Source organism: Podarcis melisellensis, assembly GCF_964234715.1.
Source record: "Podarcis melisellensis genome assembly, chromosome: 3".
In the NCBI taxonomy this organism is placed as follows: domain Eukaryota; kingdom Metazoa; phylum Chordata; class Lepidosauria; order Squamata; family Lacertidae; genus Podarcis; species Podarcis melisellensis.
In genome coordinates, this window is record NC_138530.1 from 104,116,177 (window position 1) to 104,133,318 (window position 17,142).

Below are 17,142 nucleotides of genomic sequence, written 5' to 3' on the forward strand. Positions count from 1 at the left end.
CAGAGATGCCCCTTTGTTGAAGGCAGGGACAGAGAAGGTCACTCCACTACACAAATTGGGCTGCTTTGGAATATTCCTTTCTAGCAACTCTAGAAAGATGGACAGCACTTGGGTCTAAATACATTAATACTCAAGATGCTATTGAAACAACAGCATCTGTTTGAACGATATGGCACAACATGTCCAAATATATATATATATATGATCTTTTCTCCCATAACAAAATGACTTTGTGGGGAAACCCATCTTTAAAAAATCAGGAAAGAAATGGTCATATGGAAAAAGTGGGTGAATATGGGTATATTATCGTTAGACCACCTAATAAACGGAGAAGATGAGTTTTATACATATTCCGTTTTAAGAGACAAATACAGATTACCTACAAAAGCTCAGTGGCAATCTCTCCAGATAAAACACTTGCTAACCACGGGTAGCGCTGTGGGTTAAACCACAGAGCCTAGGGCTTGCCGATCAGAAGGTCGGCGGTTCGAATCCCCGCGACGGGGTGAGCTCCGGTTGCTCGGTCCCTGCTCCTGCCAACCTAGCAGTTCGATAAATAGGCACCTGCCAACCTAGCAGTAGATAAATAGGCACCGCTCCGGCGGGAAGGTAAACGGCATTTCTGTGCGCTGCTCTGGTTCGCCAGAAGCAGCTTATTGATGCTGGCCACATGACCCGGAGGCTGTACCCCGGCTCCCTCAGCCTATAGAGCAAGATGAGCGCTGCAACCCCAGAGTGGCCACGACTGGACCTAATGGTCAGGGGTCCCTTTACCTTTTATCTAAGGTACCTAACTGATGGAGATGCAATAGGGATACTGCTTCCCTAAAACATATGGTTTTTTCCTTATCCTGTATTGAAAGACTTTTGGCAGAAGGTAACTGAAACTATCGGCAGAACTGTACGGAACAACCTTACATTTACAGAGCAAAATATCCTCTTGAATTTCATACCCAGCACATGGAACCTTACAACAGGACAATACGAGTGGCCTCTCCATGCCCTTACCACAGGAAAAAGACGGATACCGATGAATTGGAAAAATAAAAATCCGGCTTCCTTTTACGATTGGATTGAAGACTTATACAAACTCGCAACATATGAACAACTTGCATATAAACGCAGACTTGCCATGGGCAAATTCAATGATATGTGGAATCCATTCTTTCAAATACTGTAATAGGTTAAGATCCGGTGAAGTACAATAACAACTTTGTAAACCGTATAGTGGTACCTCAGGTTAAGAACTTAATTTGTTTCGGAGGTCCGTGCCGCCGGAGCACGATTTCTGTTCTTATCCTGAAGAAAAGTTCTTAACCCAAGGTAATATTTCTGGGTTGGTGAAGTCTGTAACCTGAAGCGTCTGTAACCCGAGGTACCACTGTATACAGTTTTGGGTGTTTCCCCTCCTCCCCTTTACTTTCCATTATATATGGGTGCTGTTTCTCTTTTTCTGTCTTTTATTTACATCTCACCACATTTCGTGCACATATAATTATGTACTTTTTAAATAAAGATGTCGGGGGGAGGGGGGAAGGTGATAAGGTTTCAAACATCGATTTCCATTTTGAGGAGCCATCATATCATCGGTTACCGTGCTCGGCAGAAACAGAAACATGTGAAGCTCTCTTGTCTTATTCGTTGTTTTCTATGAGGTCTGGATCATGGCCAAGAAACTGACCAACCCCATATTACGGCACTTCCTAAGTGACATTGAATTGGCCATTATTACTTTTCACTGCTCTGGAAGATTTAGTTCAATAATTAGGATTACCTTGAGGGCTAAGTGCCAATTATTCGCCTGGTCTTCCAAATGTGCTTTTCCTTCTTCCATGTTGACATGTCCTTGGAACAGTCAGTGTGGGAATGTTCCCTGATATAGGACCACTCTGCCTCTCCACAGGGTCAAGGCAGGACAAATTCTGACCTCTGGTTTATAAATTTGCCTCCAGAGAATTACTTTTAATTTTAACCAGGCATTCTTGTTTCTTAAGCTTTCCTACTGTTTCGTGGGGAAGCCCTGGTTTTGGAGACTGGAAGCCTCTTTGTTGCTTATTGCTAACGAATACAGATACAGTGGTACCTCTGGTTACGTACTTAATTCGTTCCAGAGGTCCATTCTTAACCTGAAGCACCACTTTAGCTAATGGGGCCTCCCGCTGCTGCCGTGGCGCCGCCACACGATTTCTGTTCTCTGTTCTCATCTTGAAGCAAAGTTCTTAACCCAAGGTACTATTTCTGGGTTAGTGGAGTCTGTAACCTGAAGTGTATGTAACCTGAGGTACCACTGTACCCTATTTAGACTACTATGAATATAGCAAGAAAAGGAGAAAGGAAGAAGAGGCTATATAGCTCAGTGGTTGGAGCATCTGCCTTGCAATCAGAAGGTTTCAGGTTCAATCTCAGATAGTGAAAGATGCTGTGTCTGAAAGCTAAAGAGCTGCTCTCTGTCACTGCAAACCAGTGTTTCCCAAACTTGGGTCTCCATCTGCTTTTGGACTATGATTCCCACCATCCCTGACCACTGGTCCTGCTAGCTAGGGATGATGGGAGTTGTAGTCCAAAAACAGCTGGAGACCCAAGTTTGGGAAACACTAGTGTATACAGTACTGAGTTGCATGGAAGTTTGATTTAGCAAAAGTACTTCCTTACACATAACCTCACTTTAAAAAGAACCTTATCAGTCATAAATTTCACATACCCAGCAACAGGGACGATTTCAGCGAAATCTATTGATTCACAATGCCAGGTCATCATCTTTTATTATTCCCATATGTACAAGTCAAAACCAGGTGAGGGTAGCCAGTGGGCCTCGAACCCTTGGTGAGTTGGGAACTTCCCCTGCATGCAAAGACAGGCTCCAGCGGATTGAGCAGACAAGACCAACAGTGGGTCCAAAGGTCAAGAAGGAGGTTTCTGCATGTGCTGGAGGGGGAAGAGAGGGGCAGATGGGGCTGGTCCACCTGGGAAGGCAGCCCAACCAGGGGAAGGAAAACTCTGGTACTAAACCTCAGCTGCCTTGTGGGATATGTTCAGGAGAAGAACAGGCTAAGGAGTAAACCCTACACACAGCCTTCTAGCTGTTAAGTCCACCAGCCCTTGTCATATGGGATCTTGAGTGGTGACGTCTAGCTAGAATGTAGTTTCAGCCCAATTCCTTTGAGAACTTTTGAGTAAATACGCACAGGACTGGACTGTAAGGTAAAGGTAAATGGACCCCTGACTATTAGGTCCAGTCGTGACTGATTCTGGGGTTGCAGCGCTCATCTCGCTTTATTGGCCGAGGGAGCCGGCGTACAGCTTCCAGGTCATGTGGCCAGCATGACTAAGCCACTTCTGGCGAACCAGAGCAGTGCACGGAAATGCCGTTTACCTTCCCGCCGGAGCGGTCCCTATTTATCCACTTGCACTTTGACGTGCTTTCGAACTGCTAGGTTGGCAGGAGCAGGGACCGAGCAACGGGAGCTCACCCCGTTGCAGGGATTTGAACTGCCGACCTTCTGATTGGCAAGTCCTAGGCTCTGTGGTTTAACCCACAGCGCCACCCGCGTCCCGTTGGACTGGACTGTATCTCGCCACAAATGTCTGGAAGGCAAATCACAAGATATCATGAAATCCTATCATGAGACCCAGTATGGTCCAGCAGTTGGGCTCAGATCTGGGAGAGAAGGGTTTGAATCCCCACCCAGCCATGAAATTTATTGGGTGGCTTTGGAACAGCCTCTCAGCCTCTCCCATCTCACAGGGTTCTTGTAAGGACAAAGTGGGTAGTGGAAGAAGGAGTTCAGGCCACCATGAGCCACTTGGAGGAAAAGTGGATTATAAATGTAAAATACCACAGCGCATTCAGAGTTATCCATTGGTCATTTGGCAATCTCTCCCATTAGACCCTCACTTTGAAGTCCTTTGCTCTTCATAAAGGACACCGCTAAAATCTTATAAGCTCTGGAATTTTGCAAGAGAATTGACCTGGATACCCACCGCATCCAAGAGAGAGACACCCGGCAAGTACTCCCACCCAAAACATACTTCCTTAGGGTCATTCCTACGTTAATGATGCATTTCCTCTAATGTATTTTGCCTGGGAACGTTCATTTCTAACTAAAAGCAACCACAGTGTGCAAGGGAGTGAGCAATCGGGAGAGATCATTCCATCCGTGACGTTTTCCCATTAAATCACACACCCCACCAAGATACTATTTGTTTTCTGAAAACATACTCGCTGCAAAATTGCTCCAGATTCCCCCCCCCCTCAAGCAAACATACACACACCATGCCAGCTTTTTTTAACAAGAAAGAACGTGCTTGCACCAAGAACGTCTGCAAACACACAAACAGACACACAACTAAGCCAACCTGGCTGTTCTCCTCCTGCAGGCCCCTCGGCTCCTTCCAGCACCAGGACTAGCGAGAATATATTTTCCCAGCGAAACTTCTTTGTGCAATTAATTTTACTCCCCGACACTTTTGCTGACAAACTGGACCACATTCTCAGCAAAGTAGTGCAACCCAGCATCGCTCCTTGCCAATCCTGCTCTGCATGAACGCTAGCCAAGGGCTGGAGAAAGAGATGATTTCACACTAATGGGTTACTGTAATACAGTAAAAATTCCACAGCCGGGGTGGGGGTAGAATTAATGAAGACAAAACCCCCAGTGGCGAACTTCTCTGGTTCTCTTCCCCTCTCCTGTTCTTAAGAAACGCGTTCACACCCTTGTTCTCTGCAAAAGAAGTCTAGAAAACCCCTCTTGGATTTAGAATCCTTCCCCCACAAAGATGCTTGAAAACGGTTCCTGTCTACACATATGGTGTGTGGTTGTGCATGGAGAGGAGAGTTCATCGTCTCTTAATGGCAATTACTGTTGAATGTGCACATTTAAATCAAGTTGTGGGTTCGCTTCACTACAAACTCAGTTCTTGGTTTTTATTAAAGATTTTCTTGTGTTACGAAACAGCCAACTAAACCAGGAAAAGTACATATAGGCAGTGCTTTTTTTCTTTTAAAAAAACCATGTTTAGGGGCACTCTCATTTTCCTATTCATATTGAAATACTGCCCCTCAATGAGGCCAAATTTTGATTCACAAAATGTTTAGGGGTATGCGTACCCCCAGGAAAAAAAGCTCTGCATATAGGGTCTCTACTTTTGATTCACTGAGTCTTTTTCACCATTCAATTACGTTCGATATGAGACACTATTGTCATAGACATGCGATTGAGGGAAAAGAGAGGGGAGAGAAGGAGATATCAGGAGTGAATATAGCCCACCGGTTCCAAAACATATGGGAAACTGCCCTACTAGGAAAGTTAACCAACAAACTTGGGACAAGCAAAGGAAGATGCCTTCACCATGGTGGGTCTCCCCTTTATCACACACACACACAGCACAACAATACAATGGCCTATTCCCAGCCCCTCCCCAGCATATGAATCAATGTGGCTAATCTGACTCAACAATCCAACCCCCAATCACTCATACAAACACAATCCACACTGCAACCAACCGAAGGCTACAAACTCAAGTTTTTGTCACTGTACAGCTACAGCCAATCGCTTCTTGGCAAGTGTGCCTGCACAAGACTGACATTTCCGTTAGCCAGGTTCACAGTCTTTACATACTACACTGCAGGTAAAGGATCCCTGGACAGTTAAGTCCAGTCAAAGGCAACTATGGGGTTGCGGTGCTCATCTTGCTTTCAGGCGGAGGGAGCCGGCATTTGTCCACAGATAGCTTTCCGGGTCCTGTGGCCAGCAGGAATAAACCGCTTCTGGTACAATGGGAAACCGTGGTGGAAACCAGAGTGCACAGAAACGCCATGTACCTTGCCGCCACAGCAGTACCTATTTATCTACTTGCACTGGTGTGCTTTGAACTGCTAGGTTGGCAGGAGCTGGGACAGAGCAATGGGAACTCACCCTGGGGATTCGAACTGCCTTTCCGTGCGCTGCTCTGGTTTGTCAGAAGCGGCTTAGTCATGCTGGCCACATGACCCGGAAGTTGTATGCCAGCTCCCTCGGCCAGTAAAGCAAGATGAGCGCTGCAACCCCAGAGTCATCCGCGACTGGACCTAATGGTTAGGGGTCCCTTTACCTTTTACCTTGTGTTACAGACAGAATCCATTCCGGAGGCCCATCTGTAACGTGAGATGCCCACAACTCGAAGCGCGGTGTCTGCGTAGGCGTGTGACGCGATTTGGAGCTTCTGCGCATGCGTGAGTGGTGAAACCCGGAACTAACCCATTCTGGTACTTCCAGGTTGCCGCAGGACGTAACGCGAAAAGACGCGACATGAAGCGGACGCAACACGAGGCATGACTGTATATTTTTTAGGAGGAAAGATTAAACAAGAGTGTTGTGAAGCCTGACCAAAAGTAACCAAAGCCAAGTTAAATAGTTGCTTCCAAATATTTTTGTAATATCTGATGAAAAAACAAAAGAGAAGGGAGAACGCTGATCAGGTCACTAATGGGATAAGAAGGAACCAGCTTCCACTATCCCTTTAAAACACACTTAGGAAATTGAAAGGCATTTTAAAAAGACAATTAATGCACCTTGATTTTGAGAAATAAATCCATTTTGAGTGCAGCAATACCATTACCATCCAATGTACCTAATACTTCAAAGAAAATTAACCTAGACTACTATTAAAATCTGTATTCTGGAAAGATGGGGTGGATCTCTGCAGTATGGGCTTCCAGGTGACCGTTGTTTTTTTATTATTATTTCAGCATTTGTCATGATTTGTTTGCACAAAGTTTGGGGAGAGCTTAGAAAAAGCCAGCTATTTATCAAGCATTCGTCCCAATTTGTTTGCAAAGGAAGTTAGATGGCATTGTGTCAAAGCAAGCCTTTTTGAGTCCCTTTTCCAGTCACGTTCCTTATCACAAAAAGTCTGGGGGTTGTTTGTTTCCTTGGAGAGGGGGATGTGTTATACAAGAGGATCAACACAGCATTTAATTGCACAACTTGAATTGAACAATATATTGATTGCATCTCATCCTAAAATAGCAGTAGCCTGGAAGCACCCACATTTTAAGAAACATCTCCCTTGAAGATGGCAAACCTTGAGTTGCAGGACTGCCAAGATCAGCAGAATGTGACCTGTGTTGAAAACATAACTGTTTTCTCCTGCTCTGGAAGGCAGGACCTGAACCAATGGATGCAAGTTACAAAAAAGGAGATTCCGACTAAACATCAGAAAGAACTTTCTGACAGTAAGACCTGTTCGACAGAGGAATGGCCTCCCTCAGAAGGTGGCAGACTCTCCTTCCTTGGTGGTTTTTCAGAAGAGCTTGATTGGCCATCTGCCATGGATGCTTGAACTGAGATTCCTGCATTGCAGGGGGTTGGACTAGATGACCCATAGAGGTCCCAACTCTGCAATTCTCTAAGTCTCAAAGAGTTTGTCATTCCCCTTACTAAGCACACAGAGACACAGAGTCCAATCTGATGCAGTTTCATGCTAAAAAAAAACCAAACACATTCCCTAGTAAAAGACCAAAATTACTACAGTACTTTAAAGTAGAAAACCAAGTTCTGTATCTGAGACATCCCCCATAGAATTACACATCATTCACATTTCAAAGAGAAAAAGTCACTCCATTTCAAAGCGGATTCCAAGTCAATCTCAGCAAAACACCCACCCTTAAAACACACACACACACACACTCCATGAGGCTTCACTCTTCTGAAAGGACATCCACGGAGCATGAGAAGCTGAGCTAGAGCTCAGCCCTGGAAATCTGTTCGTAGGCTTCATGCGAGATACCCAGGATGCAATCCTAACCACGTCTACTCAGAAGCAAGCCCCACTGAATTCAAACTGCAGGCTTAGCTAGTACTTGCACACTCCACCTGCAGCCTAGATGGCAAGGTCACCGCCTCTGAGCGTGTGCAGGGTGCCTTCCCTTCTCAAAAGAAGCACAGCTCGCCCTGACACAACCCCTAAACTGCAGGGCTGAGTTTCCACAACAGTGTCCCCTATGGGACCCTCTGGCGCTGCAAGTAAGAAACGGAGCGGCGCTCTCAGTTTTACGCAAGGTGTGGGGGGGCGGGATGGTGCTCTACAAGTTTAATAAGTTAATAATAATAATAGTAATAGTAATAATAATAAGGTGCGGGGGAGCCCGAAGAGAGTGGGGGGGGCATTGTTCTTCCCAGTCCCCTTTACGTCAACTGAAAACTTGCGAGACGCAAAGACAGGCGGAGAGGATGTAGCGAAGTTTCTTTTGCGCGCACGAAGCAAAGGCTGGAGAGGCAAGGCGAGGCGACCCCAGGGAAAGTTTGCGGGGAAAAGGCGGACCCAAACGAAGGCAAAAGGGAGCCGAAGGGGGCGGAGAAGAAGAGGGACCCCCCTCCCTGACCCTCTGCACCGCGATGGGGAGGGGAAATATACCTGGCACTGGAAGCGTGGCGCGCGGGGAAAGGGAGCTGCTCCGTGGAGCAGCCGGCGGCGCGCGTGGCGAGTCCCCAGGACGCAGCGCGGCTTTGGCAGGCGCTCGCCGGCAGCCCCGCAGCAGCGGCAGGAGGAGGAGACACAGAAGAAGGGCGGTCCTTCGGCCTCCCGGCTCCCCCCCGCCCCCGTCTCCTGCAAGCCCCACATTGCGGGGAAGGAGGCGCGCACGGGATGCTCGCTGCGGGCGCCCGGAGCGATGAGGAAGGCCACGCGAGATGCTTGCCCGGAGAGAGAAAGGGGAGAGGTGGCAAAAATGTAACGCGCCGCGCTGCGCATCGTGACGACGCAGGAGTCAAGTCCCACAGAAGTCCAATGCTCCGAAGTTAAGCTGCATCCTGTACGTTTAGAGCACGAGACTTTCCCTCTCTCTCTCTCTCTCTCTCTCTCTCTCTCTCTCTCTCTCTCTCTCTCTCTCTCTCTCTCTCTCTCTCTCTTAAAGGAACTTTAGTTCCCCCCCCCCGCAATGCTACAATTCCCAGCACCCTTTAAAAAACTACAGTTTCCAGGATTCCTGGGGAGGGGGGAGGATAGGCTGTAGTTATTGCGCAGGATTTAGGGCTCCCCCACAAAGATTGATGAGCCAAGGGGGCCTTAAGTAATAACAGCAACTTATATTTATATGGGTACCTACTCAAAATGGGGGGGGGGAGAGATTTGGTCCTGGTTCAAGGCACCATATTACCAAAGTTGGCCCCTGCAGCATAGGAGCCAATTCCTAGGGGCTGAGGTCCCCCCCCTAAATTATTTGAGGGGGCCAAGCCCCCCCCCAAGTTAATAAGCATTGCCATCCAAATTATGCATGTGTGGTGCATCTTGTGATTGATTATGTGGAGTGGGGCTACCCCCCATAATCTACTCAAGTTGGCCCCCCTGCCTTGTGCCCATTGTCATCCCTGACTAACAGTTGTGCTGAGCTGGGTGTGTGGTTGATGGGAGCTGGAGTCCTCATCACATCGCCTGGTGGAGGACCACAGATTTCACCCATCCCTACCTTAGGCCACGTTAAGGGACACGGGTGGCGCTGTGGGTTAAACCACAGAGCCTAGGACTTGCCGATCAGAAGGTTGGCAGTTTGAATCCTCGTGACGGGGTGAGCTCCCGTTGCTTGGTCCCTGCTCCTGCCAACCTAGCAGTTCAAAAGCATACCACTGCAAGTAGATAAATAGGTACCACTCCGGCGGGAAGGTAAACGGCGTTTCCGTGCACTGCTCTGGTTCTCCAGAAGCGGCCAGTAAACCAAGATGAGCGCCCCAACCTCAGAGTCAGCCACGACTGGACCTAATGGTCAGGGGTCCCTTTACCTTTACTTTACCTTAGGCCATACTTCCTTCAACCTTTGGGGGTGCTATTTCCCCCTGTGGCAATACCTATAGCCCACAATCATGCTTTGGCAAGCTGGGGGAACCGTTCAGTGACAATGAAGGAAACGGGGGGTAAGGCAGCAATGTGCCACTTGTCACTGAATGGTTCCTCGGCTTCCAAATCAAGATTATAGACTAGAGGCATCATCACAGGGGAAAATAGCTCTGGAAATTTACCTAGCAGTGCTTCAGGAGGATGGAAACCTGGAATCAATAATTCCGTGCAGGCAAGTGGTGCTGATCAGAGAGAGAGATGAGAGTCCTTGTGTAGTGAGAGCGTTTAGTCACATTCCCACTCTGCTCTCATGAATAATGGAAACATTTCCTTCCCCCTTCTTTTGTATCTGGGTGAGGGAGTGCACATAAAATGCCGAACTCTTCCAGACTCTCCACTTCCCTGGAGAAGATGCATTACCCAGTTCAGGCAGATGTCCTACAGATACACTTGTCTGAGTCCCTCTGAACTCTGTGGGGCTTGCTTTTGAGGAGACATATGTAAGCTGTCTTGTGGATGGGACAGCATTGTTGTTGTCAATTTGATTTATTATCCGTCCTTCACTATAAGGTCCCGGAGCAGGTCACAACAACAATGCAGCAACTTACGCAACATCTCTGTAGTGTTTGCTCTGTCAACAAATGCATAAAGAGGCAGGCGATGAAGGCAAGTACCGTATATATGCCTATGAGGCACAGCCAGCCTCAAAATTCCCAGCTTTGGGAATCGGCTACAGCGCCGCACCCCAGTTTTTCTAGACGAAGGGCCAAGCTGGGCATGACTGCTATTCCCACCTTTATCCCTTGCACATCTATTTTTAAACCCATATTAAACAGTACCAATGGATGCTTTCCTCCCATCGCAAAAGGGACGTGTGAGGGCAAAAAAAGAGAAAAAAGTAAAGGACCCCTGGACGTTTAAGACCAGTCAAAGGCGACTATGCAGTTGCAGAGGTCATCTCGCTTCAGGCCGAGGGAGCCGGCGTTTGTCCACAGACAGATTTCCAGGTTATGTGGCCAGCATGACAAAACTGTTTCTTGTGCAACGGAACATTGTGACAGAAGCCAGAGCACACAGAAATGTTGTTTACCTTCCCGCCGCAGTGGTACCTATTTATCTACTTGCACTGGCATGCTTTAGAACTGCTAGGTTGGCAGAAGCTAGGACAGAGCAACGGGAGCGCACCTGGTCATGGGGATTCGAACTGCTGACCTTCCGATCAGCGAGCCCAAGAGGCTCAGTGGTTTAGACCAAAGTGCCACCTGCTTTAAAGCCCACCACCATGACACCATGGGGTCTCAAATTTCAGCTGTGTTCTGTGTGGTGCGAAAATTTGGCGGCCCCTCGCCGCTCACCTTCCACCTCAAAGTTGTGGTACTCTTGAGGCTCTGCACCTCGTGCAGCCAAACTGGTCAGTCACACTCCCCTAAATCTGCCTTTGTCATATTACAGATCAGGTCCTTCCTCTTATGCCATCTTTTTTCTTAACAATTATTTCAGTCACAGACCAGTTCCAGCCCACATACAATATCAAGGAAGTCATAAAACACCATAGGGATACATTTGTATTTGCAGTTAGGCATAACAGGGACAATACAGATATAGCAACAGTTAAAAAAATATATAAATTAAAACTTAGTCAGTAACATATAACCTAAAATTATCATTTAAAACTTTAATCATTATGATAGCACAGCTTGTTCCCTAAGTTTTATGGCAATCACACAGAATTTGGCTACCCTTAACATGATCTCAGGATCCTTGTCCTCTAACAGGGATTTTAGACATTGAAGTTTTTTCTTAACAACAACAACAGCATCAACAATAATTTATTGTTTATATGCCACCCATGTGACTAGATTGCACTCTGGGCAGCTCCCAACAAATTAATCACATTAAGCACAGTAAAACATCAAACATTAAAAACTTCCCTATACTGCTGTAAGAAAATAAAGTAGATTAGCTAAGATGTATAAATCCAAATCAGATACGTGTAAGGAAACCGATGGAACACTTTTTCACATGTGGTGGGCATGCAAAAAAGTTAAAGGATATTGAGAAATGATTTACAATGAGATGAAAAAACATGTTTAAATCAACTATTTCCCCCCCCCCAAAAAAAAACCCAGAGGCATTCCTTTTAGGAATGGTTAAGACAGAGGTACCCAGGAGTAGAAATATATATATATACGGTATATATCAATGCAACAACAGCAGCTTGGATCCTGTTAGCCCCAAAATGGAAAGTGAGTGAGGACAATAATAAGGAGGATGGGCAACTTAAGACATTATAAAACGCACAACTTGCAGGGTTAACAAGCAGATTTAGAGAGCAAGAAGAACGTGTATTTAAAGAGGAGTGGAATTTTGTTGTTGAATATATAGAAAATAATCGTACACAGATGAAAATGCCGACAGCATTAAGGTAAATTCAACAGCACAACATATTTAAAAGGGATATTAAAATTGCAGGGGGGGATTGAATTAAATGGATATACAAGCATATACAGGAATTGTGGTAAAAATAAGGGGAAGGAGGGAAGTCGTTGAATGCATTGGTATACTGAAATATTTTAAATTGCGGAAATGGGTATTTGAAAAACTTTTCATAAAAATTATTTACAATAAAGGAGGAAATATCCACACAGTCATTAAAGGAGCTTTAAGGCTCTTTTCTTAACCCTAATTCCCATCCCGGATGGGCAAAACCAGAGCAACAGTCCCTTTAGCAATAATCAACACAGGCTGGACGTGGCTCCTTTAGATCATCTTTGCTATCTTGTGTGTTTATGTCACACAAGTTTGTTTTAGACAGACGGATCCCGCTTTCCTATGATAAAAATCAAGTCCACTTGCAAGGAAACATGCAGCGCAACAGCATTAAGAGCAAACCTAACAATCAAACCGACCTCCGTAAAACGGCAACATAAACAATGGCACAGTGGTGGAGAAAGAAAGCGGGGCCAAACCACAAAATGCTTTAATGTTCTGCAATAATTAAAACGAAAAGTCCTGGGACTTGGTCCCAACGTGAAGCACTCCTGCTGTCGGGCAAAGACGCAATTCCTTGCAGCCATTCAATGCACAGGCAGAAAACATCTGAGGAGTTGTCATCTTGCAGTGGGGGCTTTCTAGGGTTGCCACCTGTCCTGTATAATAGTAATAATAATAATAATTGTTATTATTTATTACTTATACCCCACCCACCTGGCCGGGCCTCCCCAGCCACTCTGGTCAGCTCCCAACAGAATATTAAAAACACAATAAAACATCAAACATTAAAAACTTCCCTAAACAGGGCTGCCTTCAGGTGTTTTCTAAAAGTCAGGTAGTTGTTTATTTCCTTGACATCTGATGGGAGGGCGTTCCACAGGGGGGCACCACTACCGAGAAGGCCCTCTGCCTGGTTCCCTGTAGCTACACTTCTCACAGTGAGGGAACTGCCAGAAGGCCCTCAGAGCTGGATCTCAGCGTCCGGACAGAACAATGGGGGTGGAGACGCTCCTTCAGGTATACTGGGCCGAGGCTGTTTAGGGCTTTAAAGGTCAACACCTACACTTTGAACTGTACTTGGAAACGCACTGGGAACCAATGTAGGTCTTTCAGAACTGGTGTTAAATGGTCTCAGCGGCCGCTCCCAGTCACCAGTCTAGCTGCTGCATTCTGGATTAGGTGTAGTTTCCAGGTCACCTTCAAAGGTAGCCCCACGTATAGTACATTGCAGTAGTCCAAGCTGGAGATAACCAGAGCATGCACCACTCTGGCAAGACAGTCTGAGGGCAGGTAGGGTCTCAGCCTGCGTACCAGATGGAGCTGGTAAACAGCTGCCCTGGACACAGAATTGACCTGCACCTCCATGGACAGCTGTGAGTCCAAAATGACTCCCAGTTTGAACACCTGGTCCTTCAGGGGCACAGTTACCCCATACAGGGTTGTCCTTTATTTCAGGGTAAAATATCCAGTAGGAGAGAGCAAGAAGGAATTGAGAGTGAGCTTCCTGGGGGCAGTGGGAATAGCACTGAAGTGATCCCAAAGAAACCAGAGTTCGCAGGATTCCTTGGGAGAAAGTTTAAATCATGGGTCGGCAAACTAAGGCTCGTGGGCCAGATCCGCCATGATTGCCTTCCAAATCTGGCCCACGGACGCCAGCGCGCTCGTTCTTTCCCTCTCTGTCCCTCTCCCTCACGCGGCGGCGCTGCCTCCTGCCTTCCTCCTCCTGGCTTCTCCCCACCCTACCTAGAAGAGGAAGGGAGCTGGGCTTTGTTGGTGCTAGCCCCACTCTGGCGCCCTTTCGCTCTCTGCTCATTATCCCACTTTATCACTACCCAAAGGAGTCTCAAAGCGGCTAACAATCTCCTTTCCTTTCCTCCCCCACAACAAACACTCTGTGAGGTGAGTGGGGCTGAGAGACTTCAAAGAAGTGTGACTGGCCCAAGGTCACCCAGCAGTTGCATGTGGAGGAGCGGAGACGCGAACCCGGTTCCCCGGATTACGAGTCCACCGCTCTTAACCACTACACCACACTGGCTGAGCGCCCGAGCAGCCGCCATTTAAAGCAGCCCCTCTCCGGAGCCCTTTCGTGTGCCGCTCATCGTCCCTTGCTCATTCCTCCCCCCCCAAAAAAATATAAAATATAGTCCAGCCCCCCACAAGGTTTGAGGGACAGTGGACCGGTCCCCTGCTGAAAAAGTTTGAAAACCCCTGGTTGAAATGTATGGCACGGATGTGACCAGGAGGGCCAGAATATGCCACAACAAGGCAAACCACCTCTCCTTGTGAGCCCATTTCATGAGTAAGCAGTTCGCTGAGCACTGAAGCAGCATTGCTTAATCAGAAAATAATAATAATAATAATTGATGTGGCTCGTTCTTAGCCCAGAAGAGTTTTGAAGTGCAGAAGGCATTCAAGGGAGGAGGGGGGAAAATCAATCTTCCTCGTATTTGTACTGCTTTTTTCCCTGGAAGGTATCGGTGCTGTAATAAGTTCTGTTCTCTAAAGAGACCTCGGCGGAATTGAGAACAGACTTCTTTGTAACAATACAGGATTCACTGACATCTCGCAACTGTTGTAAGAGTAGCTGTGGGAATCGTGCGGTCGTGCTCGGAATATGTTCGGGATGCACGGCGAGCTTTAAGTGCTGCATCAGCAGTTCCGGGACTGGTTAGGAACTGTTGCGATATTCATATAAAACAACACTGGAAACAGAACACTTAGATTGATCTCATGAGGCATGCACAGTGCTGGTTAGGAGCAAGCCTCCTTTGCTTAAAAAAATAATATGTTGGCCTTCCACTTACTTAAACCCTGCAGCTGTATATTGTACTTAGTTATAACTCGCACTGTAAAGATCAAGTATCCGTATTAGACATGGGGAGTTGGGAAATTCTAATGATTCACAATTACTATTACTATTATTATTATTAGAATTTATATACCGGCCTACAACCAGAGGTCTCAGGGCGGTACACAGAATAGAATCAGAATATAAAGCCACAAAATATATAATCAAAATAAAAACAACAACCCAATAACCCCTACCCAACACATTTTAGATGTCAATCAAATCAATTTTGATTGAAGGGGAGGAAGACAATGCAAGATATTACCCTTTCCAGAGCACATGCTTAACGCTCCCATGGTAAGTTATCAAGCGACTATTGTGTCACTAGCCTAAAAAGAACGCCCTTTTCCTTTTCTTATTAGTTTTCCTTAGCAGAATCCACAGTCACTTCCCTTCACTGTTACAAAACAGTGGGTGGAGTCATACAGAAGCCCAGAAGGGATGGCTGAAGCCTTTAAATTATTCCTGATCTAAATCTTTTAAATGTTCCCTAAGACTGTCATGGAGCATTACCAGCACAGAATGCAGATACTGATGAGAAAGTCTACTTACATCTCCATCCACTTTCTCTCTCACTCCCTGAATGATCAAACCAAAGGAGATCACTATGCCTCTAGAGCAGTGTTTCCCAACCTTGGGCCTCCAGCTGTTTTTGGACTACAACTCCCATCATCCCTAGCTAGCAAGACCAGTGGTCAGGGATGATGGGAATTGTAGTTCAAAAACAGCTGGAGGCCCAAGGTTGGGAAACACTGCTCTAGAGGACCAAGGAGCCAGCAGAGGGAGGTGTCACAATGAAGGGCGTGTCACAAGGACCTCCGCAACCTAGCAACCACCAGCACTCAACTGACACTACTCTCAACTGACACTACTAAGTTTCCTTATATCGCTTTTAATCCATGTTCAGCTTTTTACAAATATGTAAAATGAAATCTGCATGTGCAGTAGAGGGAAGTGAGGAGCAGATGGGGTTGGTCGACCTTGGAAGGTAGTCCACATAGGAGAAGGAAACCTCTGACCCTAAACTTCCACTGCCTTGCGGCTACACACATCTGTGAGAAAGGCTTCAGGAGGAAACTCCAAGGAGAAACCCATACATGCTGCCTTGTGGGACATCTTCAGGAGAAGGAAAAGCTAATGAGTAAGCCCTACCGAATCTGGAGTCCCTAAGATGGTTGTATGCCTCCTTCTGACAACTCCTGCCACAAAGCTGGTGCCAAATGTGTTGCTCTGCTTTCCTTTGGACTACATCAATGAAACTGAGAGGGTGGTCTTGTTGCTAGGGCTTCCATATACTATGGCCAGGTGTGCTGGTCCCGGGCAGTTACCGTGTGGTGTGGTCCGAGGCAGAAGTGGGGTCCAAGGTAGGGAGTCAGGCGTGGTCAGGAACTCTGGCAGAAGAGCAGGACATGGTGCAGGCAGGAACAGGCTACCAACAATGTTGCTCCCACAACCTGGGACTGGGCTGACTGGCCTTTATCTCCTCTGAGGCCTGGGGTGGTCCAGGCCCACAGGTGACTCGTCTCCCCTGGCCTTAAGGCGAGCACTCCTCCTGAGAGAACTTAGTTCCCTCCACCTCTCTGCCTTGAGCCCCTGCAGCTCAGGAGAAGCTGGAGGGTTACTGGACCCAGAGGCAGCCTCACCTTCCCCTTACAGGGCTGGGAGAGGAGCACCTGCAGGCAATGGGTCCTCGGTCACCTCCGGAGCCAGAGCAGATTCAGCTGGTGCCTGCTCCTGAGGATCCAGCACAGGTGAGGGCCCTTCAGATTCAAGCCCCTGCCCCGGCTCAGCTGGCCCTGGAGGCGGGGACTCCTGTGCAGGCTGGGATTCCTCCGGTTCAGCCTCGGAATCAGATTCCCAGGCCATCACAGCAGGCTTGTGCCCGGGCAGGTCACTTTGGTGCTACTAATGTAAAGTTACCAGATTTTTTTCAAAGAATCCAGGGACTTTGAGGTCTCTTCCAAGTCTTACGGTTCTAGGACTTCAACAAA

General features: G+C 47.1%; 1 protein-coding gene across 5 annotated transcripts in view; it reads right to left on the reverse strand.

The window, feature by feature from the left end:
• Positions 1 to 17,142, reverse strand: part of KCNS3 (potassium voltage-gated channel modifier subfamily S member 3) — a 91,068-nt gene that overhangs the window by 42,872 nt on the left and 31,054 nt on the right. For 3 of the 5 annotated variants that reach the window (XR_014166932.1, XM_081906327.1, XM_081906328.1), the window contains exon 1: positions 8,395 to 8,466. The exons of 1 other annotated variant lie outside the window; for it this stretch is intronic. The gene's annotated coding sequence lies outside the window, so the exon portion shown is untranslated. Of the gene's footprint in view, positions 1 to 7,663; positions 7,861 to 8,394; positions 8,467 to 17,142 lie in introns of those variants that run through there. One more of the 5 variants, XM_081906325.1, reaches the window with a different exon arrangement.